The sequence below is a fragment of the Monodon monoceros genome, unplaced genomic scaffold (genome assembly GCF_005190385.1).
Source record: "Monodon monoceros isolate NGI ecotype Baffin Bay Population unplaced genomic scaffold, NGI_Narwhal_1 Super_Scaffold_20, whole genome shotgun sequence".
Classification (NCBI taxonomy): Eukaryota; Metazoa; Chordata; class Mammalia; order Artiodactyla; family Monodontidae; genus Monodon; species Monodon monoceros.
In genome coordinates this window covers 74,886,431-74,899,554 of record NW_021703777.1, presented here as the reverse complement: position 1 = coordinate 74,899,554, position 13,124 = coordinate 74,886,431, and positions in this window count along the sequence as shown.

The following is a 13,124-nucleotide window of genomic DNA, read 5'->3' as shown; positions in this document are numbered from 1 at the left end:
GGAGGATGATCAAAAGGTGTTAGTTCTCTTACCCTTTCCCTCTCTCCACTGATGATCATTAACATGCTATCTTTGTGTAAATTGTGTGGTCTCTTTTCATTTCAAAAGAGTTTTCAGATCAATAACAACAAACACTATACAGAGCTCATACAAGTGAAGCAGTATTTTATGTGCTTTACATTTGTTGACTTAGTTACTGAAGTTGATTAGAGCTGTGCCTTGGGAGAGTTACCCTTTGATGGTCTGAATTAACTCACAAAGCATTGAGATCATAGACTATTTTTTTATATTATCTTGGGTTCCAGTGATAATTTACAAGACTAGAGAACTCTCATGAACAAGGCTGATTTACCCAAAACAGAGACTAAGCACATACTTTAGGGCATCAGAAAAGTTGCAGTCACCAAAAAAAATATTTTTAAGTTGCTATTGTTATTTTTAAAAATAAACAGAACCATTAAAGTGGGTACTAGTCATGTAGAAAACTTTGGCTGCTATGGGTTAAACTTTGTATTTATTTTAAATAACTTGGGGTGGGGAAGAAAGGAGAAAGACAGGTGCCAAACTCTGTTCACTGCTTCAAACTTGTTTAACTGACCCTTTCCATTGCCACCAACAGGAATTTCTCAAATGGCTTTTTAAAAAAATATTTAGTTATTTATTTATTTTGTTGCACCAGGTCTTAGTTGCAGCAGGGAGGCTCCTTAGCTGCGGCAGGTGAACTCTTAGTTGCGGCACGCGTGCGGGATCTTGTTGCCTGACCAGAGATCAAATCCGGGCCCCCATCATTGGGAGCACGGAGTCCTAACCACTGTGCCACCCTCGAAGTCCCTCAAATGGCATTTGAAGATGAATCCCAGGCAAGGCCTTTAAACTAGTACCTGGAAGATTCCTTCAGAATACAGAAAAAAAAAAGAAAATGCATTTCCAATGTGGTGCCAGCAGCCTCAGCCAGAGCTGCTGCAATAGGCATAGCTAGAGCTCCTATCTTGCAAAACTGAAGTCGGTGGTTCCCTAAGTCCTATTTCTCCTCTTCTTCCTCCTTTTAGTCATTTCGTTGCTTGATTATTGCAGACAGTTTGTTGACTGCCTAACAGGCAGTCACCCCACTTCTTCCCTGGTGACAGAACATCAACATCAAGGAGTGGAAATCCATTCCTCTCAGGGAAGGAGGTATAGGCATTCCAGGCATAGGTGATTAACGGTGTTTGGTCTAAACCATCATGTTGTCCCATTTTCCTTTGAGAGAGTTAGGTTAGAAGCAGACATGTGAGCCTGCTCTGGCCAAAGAGATGCAGGAGAAAGTTGGTTGGGAGAGTCTCTATCTCAGATAAAATGACAGAACCTCAGAAGAATAAAGCCTTTATGTACCACCCCACCTTTGTTCTACCTTGGAAAGCTGATGTGAAGCCAAAATACCTAACGCTGCGGCAGCCATCTTGTGACCACAAGGTAAGAAAAACAGGACAAGAAGCCAGTAGCTGAGAATGTCTTTCTTGGGGCAGAGCAGGAGTCCTTTATGACATCATGGAGCCTCAGAACAAACCCTGGAGTCACCTTGAAACCGAGTGGGGCCCTGCGGGGCTCCCGGGCACAGAGACCTTTTTGTCCCCCATTTCTTGTAGACAAGACTCCAGCCTCCGTGATCTTCCCTGAGTTCCAAAGGGCAGATTCAAACTGTTGCTAATCAAGAAACCACCTGAGGCAAGATTAAAGGGACCAGAGAAACTCATCAAGATTAGGAGACCCAACCACCTGAGACCCTGCACACACCCTAATCTTTTTTTGTTTTTAGTATTTATTTATTTACTTACTTATATTTGGTTGTGCCGGGTCTCAGCTGCAGCTCTCAGGCCCCTTAGTTGTGGCGTGCGAACTCTTAGTTGCAGCACGCATGTGGGATCTAGTTCCCTGACCAGGGATCGAACCTGGGCCCCCTGCATTGGGAGCGCAGAGTCTTAACCACTGTGCCACCAGAGAATTCCCTGCACACACCCTAACCTTGTCAGCAACCCCACCCTTGAAGTAGGTTATAAAACTCCTCATCAAGGCGGGAGCCCTGTGTCCCCCTTTGCCTGGCAAAGTAATAAAGCTATCCTTTTCTACTTCACCCAAAACTCTTGTCTTCGGTTGGGCACCAGTGTACAGAGAAGCTGAGCTGTCGACATCAACCTCCAGACTTCTTGTTAAGTAAAATTTGCACGAGTTTAGTTGCCATCAACTGGTTTTGCTGCTAATTTTTGCCAAAAACATTTCCAACTAATATACTTGCCTTCCTGAGCAAGCCGAAGCTCTCTCTTTGGAAAACAGTCTCTGGAGCAGTGGTTCCAAACCTTAGCTGTACATTGGAACCACCTGATATCTTGAAAACATTCTGATGCCTGGTTCCCATGCCCAGACATTCCTATTTAATTGGTATAGGGTGTAACCTGGCTATCAGAAGCAACAAAATCTCCCCAAATGATTCTGATGTGTAGCCAAATTTTGACAACCACCATTCTGGAAGAAGGTATATGGTGTCTTGATGTTACATGGTGACATTACGATTACTTTTTTTTTTTGAAGTACAGTTGACCTTTGAACGACACAGTTTGAACTGTGCAGGTCCACTTATGTGCAGATTTTTTTCAGTAGCAGATACTCCAAGACAATCTGCTCCAGGGTTTGTGGAATCCTTGGATGCAGAATGGCTGATACAGAGGAACCATGGAGAGGGAGGGCTGACTATAAATTATATGCTGATTTTCGACTGCACAGAGAGTCACCGCCCCTACCCTTTCCCCACCACACCCCGCATGGTTCAAGGGTCAACTGTAGTTTCTTTTTCAGTGGTTCCCACCTGGGCTACCCAATAGAATCACCTGGAAAGCTTTTAGAAGATACTTATGCTTGGCCTCACCCTCATAGATTCTGATCCAAATGGATCAGAACGCAAATCTAAAGCTCCCCAGATGATTCAAATGCATAATCAGGGTTGAAAGTCCCTGTATTAGGAGTACTAGCCAGCTGGGAGCCCATCTGTGTTGTGAATCTGAAAACTTTGGATGCTGGTGGAGAGTAAAGGAGGTTTTCCTAGCCAAGCTGCTTCCTCCACTACCAGTGGCGATGTTGAAGTGTGAATGTTTCCCGCTGTCCCCGACAGGGAATATTTACATGTATTTGCAGAATTTCTCTATCAGCATTTAGCAAGATTTTGCTGTTTTTGAAGAACAGCCAAGTGAACGCTTATAACCTAGAATTCATAAGAAATACAAAAAAAAGTTTGTTGAAGGTGTTCTAGAAATAGTGCTACGAAGCTATCATGAGTTGCTCTCAAGTGTGTGGAATGGACTAAACCATTCAGTGAAAGATTGTTGCCCACAGGGTATGGGCAGGGTGTTAAGGTATCTCCCACTGGTTTCTAATTGTAAAGCGTGGGGGGATAGCATTTCAATGGAAAGTTCTAGCAGTTACCACCTTAGCCTAGTGGTCACATTTAGTGTCAGTCATAGTAGGACACCCTGACATTATGTGACTCCTGATGAGATGCAGTTGACGTGCACAGCTCACCTATGCAAGTACTCACGCCAGAGATGTGTGACCTGAATCTTGTCAAACCTGCTGACCTACCTTCCGGCTGCGGGAAATACCTGGTCAAAAGGAACGAGGTGAATGGCACCAGGAGAAAGCAAGCAGGTGAATCCAGACTGTGGAAACTTCTTCAAGACCACTGCTGTCTCTTCAAAGGGACAATATATTTTTTAAAAAGCGCACAATTCTTTTAACATAAAGGAGAATAAAGAGATGTAACAAACAAATGCAATGTGTTGACTAGATCCTGGTTTGGAGGGGGTGGAGAAAAAAACGCCTATGAAATAATTTGTAGGGATATTTGAGTAATGACAAGGTAACAAATGATATTAGGGAATATTGTCTCAAGTGTGATAATGGTATGTTGGTGTTATGTTGGAGAATGTCCTAATTTTTAGCTCAACTATTTAGGGGCAAATTGTCTCAATGTCTGAAAGTTATTTTCAAATGTTTCAGCAAAATTTTAAATATATATACGTATGTATATATACACATGCACACACACATACATGCATACAAACACATACCCATACAAACAAAATGTTAACAGTTGCTGAATAAAGGTGGTAGATACATACTGTACTCTTCTTTCAACATCTTAGATGTTTTAAATGACTTTCATAATATCTGGGGAAATATCTCTATTCCTAATCTCTCCACGTGGGAAAACGTTTCATCCAGATTTGATCGCTAGGAGTGTTAGAGGTGGAAGTCATTCCTGCAACTTTTTCTCAGAGTCTCTTCCGTTAGACTCCTGGCAGTGTTCACCAAGTGCAAGCCACCAACAATGGACTGTTTCCTTCTCAACCGTGACCTTCTGTATCTGGAGCGAGATAGCTTTCTCAGGCTCAGCTGAGGAGCTGGTTCACCTTCCGGACACCAGCTAGAGTCACCGGAGTCCCTAAAGCAAATAGCTCGATGCCTTGCCTCTGTTGGATACTTACTTAAAAGAAAAAATAATAAGGTGTGAGCATAATATGATGCAAGTATTTTTATGTATTTTTCATTGTAACTTTTAAAAAATATTTATTTATTTAGGCTGCACCGGGTCTTAGTCGAGGCATGCGGGATCTTTGTTGCCGCACGTGGACTCCTTAGTTACGGCATGAGGACTCAGCTGCAGTGTGTGGACTCTTAGTTGTGGCATGCGGGATCTAGTTCCCCGACCAGGGATCGAACCCGGGCCCCCTGCATTGGGAGCGTGGAGTCTTACTCACTGGACCACCAGGGAAATCCCTGATGTGATTATCTTTAAAACAGCACACTGCGATATATGTATACAAATGTCCTCTTCAAAAGCATAACTTGCACAAACAGGTATGGAAGTCTGCCTTTTAGGATCACCTTCAGGGCCAATGTTACATTCCCCTCAATGGTCACATATGTCTGTCCTTCAAGGGTGAATTTGATTTGTGTGAACAGCTAAATATCATTGAGGGTCACAGGAGTAAACAAAGTAATTAAGCAAGCACAGGAATGCCCTTATAGCCAAACACAAAATGTGATTACACACTGAAATATGTATTTTCTGAAATAAACTGGCTCTAATAATAATCCTTTTTAAAGGCAGTTCCAAATTGTTTAAGGTAATGTTAGCATCATTTGAAAAACATTACAAGCTAAGCTTTTTGGATGGTCCAGTGCTCTCTTGAATGTGTAAGTTTAATCCTGACTCTGAAATCACTGGCCAAGAAACCTTTCTGTACCTCAGTTTTCCCATCTGTAAAACAGGAGTAACAATAGCTACCTCAAACAGTCCTAAGGCCTAATTGAGTTGATACACGCAAAGCACTTAGAACAGTGTGATAGTTATTTTTTGACCACTTACTACATGGTAGGAACTACACTGGGGCTATACATAAAAGTGAAATGTAAAAATATCTAAATTTGATTGAATGGTTGATATGTACCAGATTCTAGGTTTTGTATTCCAGATGTATTATCTTATTTAATCTTCTTAATAATCCCATGAGGTAAGCACTATTATTATCCCCAGTTGAGAAAATGGAGGCCTAGAGAAATTAGTAACCTTCCCAAAGCCACACCCATTGGTAAAACAGTTAGGCTTTGGACCCAAGGAAACCTGACCACAGAGCCCTTGCTTTACATGCTCTGTCTGTTTCTCATAATAGTCCTATTAGACAATGCCTTATTAAAACCACCGTATTACAGATGAGGAAATAAGTCTGAAAAAAGCTAAGTAAATCTCTCAAGGTCATGCCCAGGCACTGTGCTAGGCAGTTGGGAACCAGAGATGAATATATGGCCCCTGGCAGGTATGCTGTGTGTGGTTGCACAGCTCACGCACTGCACAAAGGTGCCTGGCCCATTGGGGAGCAGGGGAGGATGTGGGTTGAAATTCAACCAGAGTTCTGCTCATAAACCATGATCCTGTCCCTGGCTACACCTGCACAGAGGTGCCTTCTATTGGCCAAGCCATATCCACAAGGCTGCAGCTAACCATAGGGGGAAGCTTATCACAAATCGAGCAAAGCCTGTGCACGGGTTAGCAGGGGACTGGACCCAGACCTCAAAGGCAGCCCGAAAAACAGACATCACAATGGAACATAGTAGTACTGAGGTAGAGGCTTCCACGAAGGGCCAAGTGACCCTGGGCAGGGCAGTTTGGCTACTCACTTTGCCAAGTTTGGACTTGACTAGGTCCAGTAGCCCACCTGGTCTGGTCAGAGGATGCACAGGGCTGCCAAACAAATGGGTCCCACTTGAATGGGATCACTGGGCCCATCCAGAGCCTCTCTGACTCACTCTCAGGTGAGCAGCCCCGGTGACCATTCCAGCAGTTCTGGCCTGACAGAAGCATCATCTCTGTTCCAAGACAGTTGTAAAACACAGAAAAGATGCATTCAAGAGTATGTGAACAGCTAGCTATGCATTAATCTGGATATAGAAAGATAGAGTTCACTAAGCCCCTTGGGGCAACTGCTAGCTGCCTACACAATAATTATTCCCTTTATTCCTAGTGTGATACTGTGATTTATAAGAAATGTATATATTTGGTCATTCCGATGACCAAAATAGATTTCTCACATATATTTGGGTTTTGTCCACAGTTCCTGGCTCACAGCTCCCAAAACCCTTGAAATTTTCTGAGCACAAGAGCATTGGAAACATCTGTTGTTGTAACATTTGGTCCTTTGTCCTCAGTTCTTGAAAATCTTCAGAGCCATAAAGGTAAAATTGTATCTCATCATTCATAGCAAGTCCCTTTCCAACAAAACTGGATTTATGTTAATGAAGTAACTTTTGGAAAGCACCTAAGGATGGGGGCTGGTTGCCAGGGGAACCGACCAAGAATAGAGGGTTGGAACTTTCAGTCCCACCTCCTGATTTCTGGGGAGGGGCTAGACATTGAGTTAATTGCCAAAGGCCAATGATTTAATCAATCATGCCTCTGTACGAAGCCTCCATAGAACCCAAAAAGATGGGGTTTAGAGAGCTTCCGGGTTGGTGAACACGTGGATACTTGGGGCGAGTGGTGCCTGGAGAGGGCATGGAAGCTCTGCACCCTTTCCCCATACCTTGCCCTGTGCATCTCTTCCATCTGGCTGCTCCTGAGTTATATCCTTTTGTAACAAACTGGTGATCTAGTACATAAAAGATTTCTCTGAGTTCTGTGAGCTACTCTAGCAAATTAATCAAACCCAAGAAGGAACCTCCAATCTATAGCTTGTAGGTCACAGGTGACAACCTGGACTTGTGACTGACATATGAAGTAGTGGTTGCAGGGGGCAGTCTTGTAGGACTGAACCCTTAATCTGTAGATACTATCTCTGGGTAGATAGTGTCAGAAGTGAGTTGAATTTTAGGACACCCAGCTGGTGTCTGAGAATTGCTTGATGGTGTGAAGGAAAAAGAGCCCTCCCGCACACGTTGAAATTGGGTCTCGGAACAATTTTACCCAGCTATCAGAGCCTGATGTTCTGTAATGTTGGACACTCATATGCTCCATGAGTCTCTCCCCAGCCCTGGGAGTAGATAACGATTAATCTAAGATGACTATTGTAGTTTGGGTTCCTTCCAGAGTAAGGAACAAGGATTTGGGGAGGTGATTCCCGAAACTGCCTAGAAATATGGTTTAAGAGATTAAAGAAAATGTACGAAGAGCACCAAGCCCAAAGCCCTGATTATAGTAGGCCCTGATATATGATAGTTATCATTATTACCTTGATATAAGTCCCTCCTGGCTTAACATAGAGGAATCCAAAGCCATGTAAGGATCTGAGTGGGTTGTGAGCTAGAATTGGTGGTTTCCTGGTGACTAATCATTCAATGGTGTGCACTCACTTTCAACATGTGCTAGAATATGCTGCACTTGGGGCCAACTAGGATGTTGGAAACCCACAGTAACAATGTTTGACTCATGGCAAAAATGAATAGCGCACTGAGGAAGAAGGAAGGTAAGGGCGGGACTGTACTTGCTCTATAAGTGATGGGGCAGTCACTTCTGAGGCGAGGAGGGGACACATGGAGATTCTGCTCTGTGTGAGCAGTCTCACTGTGCATGATGGAAATTTTAAAACATAAATACATCTCTGGTAAAAGGTGGGAGAAAAGGAGAAGGAGTTTTGGTGTAGCACTAAAATCCATGCCATAGTGAGGAATTGCTCCACCAAAATCTTTTCTCACTTCCTTTCATGTAACAAAGCTTCAGTTCCACAACAGGACTGCCAGCTGGAGACTACATTTCCCAGCATCCCTTGTAACTTTTATGGCCCCATGACTATGTTGTCATCAGTGCAGGGGGAGTGGGCCACTTCTACCTCTTTTGTTTAGAGGAAATCGCTGTCTCGGATTATTTCTTTTTCCCTTCCTAGAAGCTGGATCTTCTCTTAACTCAGCTTTGGCCATACTGAAGAGGCCTGTTTCATTCTGAGTATTAATTTAGAAAAGCCTGCCCCTCCCTAAGATAAGACCCAGAAGTTCAGGCTGTCAAAGGGCAACCAATATAAAAAAGCTACTGACCACACACACACACACACACACACACACACACACACACACAATGCAGTATTTGCATTTTTTTCCTTCAATAGGCAAGCAGGGAGAGAGTTCGTGGGGAGGGGGTCGGGGGATGGGCACACACAACCTTATCAGTCTGGCCAGTCTTTCTCTGCCTCCTTCCTGCTGACCCCCAGATGGTATGTTGGTGTCCTCTGCTAGCAAGATGTCTTTCCCTTGTGTACAGGAGGAGATTGGAATCTCCTCCAAACTGCATGCCACCATCTACAACACCCAGTTCAGCATTCTCCAGAGAGGTGCACGAAATCCATAGTCAATGATCTGTGACAGCAGGGCAGGCTGGGCTGGAGTTACAGGAGTATTAGCTTAGATACTCACCCAGTGCCTCCACAGACTTGCACTCCAGTGCAAATAACTTGTTTATACTGCTTGCTTTTCGTGTACAAACATGTTTTCCTTTGTTTTTTAAATTTATCTCAAAAACAACATACGCAATAACAAATTTCATGAAAATGTTTTTATGCCATCTCTTAAGTTCAACATGTTTACAGTTTGTCAAACTAGAGTGTAAACACTTCAAAATAGATTCCCTTGCGTGGAAAGGGAGAGTGAGGCATGCTCTAAATATTGTACAAACCACACACATCACAGGACAGAGTCTACAGAATGGAGAAGCAACAGATGGCCCAGTAACCATGTGTAGCTGAGCTGTCCTGCCCACCCAGACTGCCCAGACTGTGACTGCAAAGATCACAGGCTTCTTTCTTTCTGAAGCCACTGCACTTTTGGATTTCTTTGTTCTAGCTGCTTAACCTTCATCCTGGCAAATATACTGAGTAAGACAGAATAAGGAGGCAATCAACATTTGCTGAATAAGTGAATGAAGGCATAAGTGAAGTGCAATTGAATGCATATTTCCTCATACTTCTAGAACAATGGAGCATCTTGTATTGTTTTGTCTTATCTGTTTCTTGGACAGTATGTCTCCAAAGACAGCTCTACCCTGAAGAAGGTCACAGAGTCACACTGAGCTGGGATGGTAGTGCCAGTTGCAGAGGGAGAGACAGATCTACCTCTGCCTCTCGCAGCTGCTGGCAGCCACGGAGAAACTAGGGCATGAACTCTGGCCTCTAGGTGCTCTGGGGGAATCAGTACAGCAGCATCACCACCTCCCCCCAGCACAAATCTTCTCTGTCACAGATTTTTGAGTAAAAAATTGAAGAACAGATGGTAAAATAAAGAGGTTTTCTTTTTTTTTTTACATCTTTATTAGAGTATAATTGCTTTACAATGGTGTGCTAGTCTCTGCTTGATAACAAAGTAAATCAGTTTTACATATACATATGCTCCCATCTCTCTTCCCTCTTGCGTCTCCCTCCCTCCCACCCTCCCTATCCCACCCATCTAGGTGGTCACAAAGCACCGAGCTGATCTCCCTGTGCTATGCGGCTGCTTCCCACTAGCTATCTGTTTTACATTTGGTAGTGTATATATATGTCCATGCCACTCTCTCACTTTGTCACAGCTTACCCTTCCTGCTCCCCATATCCTCAAGTCCATTCTCTAGTAGGTCTGTGTCTTTATTCCTGTCTTACCCCTAGGTTCTTCATGACATTTTTTTTTCTTAAATTCCATATATATGTGTTAGCATACGCTATTTGTCTTTCTCTTTCTGACTTACTTCACTCTGTATGACAGACTCTAGGTCCATCCACCTCATTACAAATAGCTCAATTTCGTTTCTTTTTATAGCTGAGTAATATTCCATTGTATATATGTGCCACATCTTCTTTATCCATTCATCTGATGATGGACACTTAGGTTGTTTCCATCTCCTGGCTATTGTAAATAGAGCTGCAATGAACATTTTGGTACATGACTCTTTTTGAATTATGGTTTTCTCAGGGTATATGCCCAGTAGTGGGATTGCTGGGTCATATGGTAGTTCTATTTGTAGTTTTTTAAGGAACCTCCATACTGTTCTCCATAGTGGCTGTACCAATTCACATTCCCACCAGCAGTGCAAGAGTGTTCCCTTTTCTCCACACCCTCTCCAGCATTTATTGTTTCTAGATTTTTTGATGATGGCCATTCTGACTGGTGTGAGATGATATCTCATTGTAGTTTTGATTTGCATTTCTCTAATGATTAATGATGTTGAGCATTCTTTCATGTGTTTGTTGACAGTCTGTATATCTTCTTTGGAGAAATGTCTATTTAGGTCTTCTGTCAATTTTTGGATTGGGTGGTTTGTTTTTTTGTTACTGAGCTGCATGAGCTGCTTGTACATTTTGGAGATTAATCTGTTGTCAGTTGCTTCATTTGCAAATATTTTCTCCCATTCTGAGGGTTGTCTTTTGGTGTTGTTTATGGTTTCCTTTGCTGTGCAAAAGCTTTGAAGTTTCATGAGGTCCCATTTGTTTATTTTTGTTTTTATTTCCATTTTCTGGGAGGTGGGTCAGAAAGGATCTTGCTGTGATTTATGTCATAGAGTGTTCTGCCTATGTTTTCCTCTAAGAGTTTGATAGTTCCTGGCCTTACATTTAGGTCTTTAATACATTTTGAGCTTATTTTTGTGTATGGTGTTAGGGAGTGATCTAATCTCATACTTTTACATGTACCTGTCCAGTTTTCCCAGCACCACTTATTGAAGAGGCTGTCCTTTCTCCACTGTACATTCCTGCCTCCTTTATCAAAGATAAGAGGACCATATGTGTGTGGGTTTATCTCTGGGCTTTCTATCCTGTTCCATTGATCTATCTTTCTGTGTTTGTGCCAGTACCATACTGTCTTGATTACTGTAGCCTTGTAGTATAGTCTGAAGTCAGGGAGCCTGATTCCTCCAGCTCCATTTTTCGTTCTCAAGATTGCTTTGGCTATTTGGGGTCTTTTGTGTTTCCACACAAATTGTGAAATTTTTTGTTCTAGTTCTGTGAAAAATGCCAGTGGTAGTTTGATAGGGATTGCATTGAATCTGTAGATTGCTTTGGGTAGTAGAGTCATTTTCACAATGTTGATTCTTCCAATCCAAGAACATGGTATATCTCTCCATCTATTTGTATCATCTTTAATTTCTTTCATCAGTGTCTTATAATTTTCTGCATACAGGTCTTTTGTCTCCTTAGGTAGGTTTATTCCTAGATATTTTATTCTTTTTGTTGCAATGGTAAATGGGAGTGTTTTCTTGATTTCACTTTCAGATTTTTCATCATCCGTGTATAGGAATGCCAGAGATTCCTGTGCATTAATTTTGTATCCTGCTACTTTACCAAATTCATTGATTAGCTCTAGTAGTTTTCTGGTAGCATCTTTAGGATTCTCTATGTGTAGTATCATGTCATCTGCCAACAGTGACAGCTTTACTTCTTCTTTTCTGATTTGGATTCCTTTTATTTCCTTTTCTTCTCTGATTACTGTGGCTAAAACTTCCAAAACTATGTTGAATAAGAGTGGTGAGAGTGGGCAACCTTGTCTTGTTCCTGATATTAGTGGAAATGCTTTCAGTTTTTCACCATTGAGGACGATGTTGGCTGTGGGTTTGTCATATATGGCCTTTATTATGTTGAGGAAAGTTCCCTCTATGCCTACTTTCTGCAGGGTTTTTATCATAAATGGGTGTTGAATTTTGTTGAAAGCTTTCTCTGCATCTATTGAGATGATCATATGGGTTTTCTCCTTCAACTTGTTAATACGGTGTTTCACGTTGATTGATTTGCGTATATTGAAGAATCCTGGCATTCCTGGAATAAACCCCACTTGATCATGGTGTATGATCCTTTTAATGTGCTGTTGGATTCTGTTTGCTAGTATTTTGTTGAGGATTTTTGCATCTATGTTCATCAGTGATATGGGCCTGTAGTTTTCTTTCTTTGTGACATCCTTGTCTGGTTTTGGTATCAGGGTGATGGTGGCCTCGTAGAATGAGTTTGGGAGGGTTCCTCCCTCTGCTATATTTTGGAAGAGTTTGAGAAGGATAGGTGTTAGCTCTTCTCTAAATCTTTGATGGAATTCGCCTGTGAAGCCATCTGGTCCTGGGCTTTTCTTTGTTGGAAGATTTTTAATCACAGTTTCCATTTCAGTGCTTGTGATTGGTCTGTTCATCTTTTCTATTTCTTCCTGATTCAGTCTTGGCAGGTTGTGCATTTCTAAGAATTTGTCCATTTCTTCCAGGTTGTCCATTTTATTGGCATAGAGTTGCTTGTAGTAATCTCTTATGATCTTTTGAATTTCTGCAGTGTCAGTTGTTACTTCTCCTTTTTCATTTCTAATTCAATGATTTGAGTCTTCTCCCTTTTTTTCTTGATGAGTCTGGCTAATGGTTTATCAATTTTGTTTATCTTCTCAAAGAACTAGCTTTTAGTTTTATTGATCTTTGCTATCGTTTCCTTCATTCCTTTTTCATTTATTTCTGATCTGATCTTTATGATTTCTTTCCTTCTGCTAACTTTGGGGTTTTTTTGTTCTTCTTTCTCTACTTGCTTTAGGTGCAAGGTTAGGTTGTTTATTCGAGATGTTTCCTGTTTATTAAGGTAGGATTGTATTGCTATAAACTTCCCTCTTAAAACTGCTTTTGC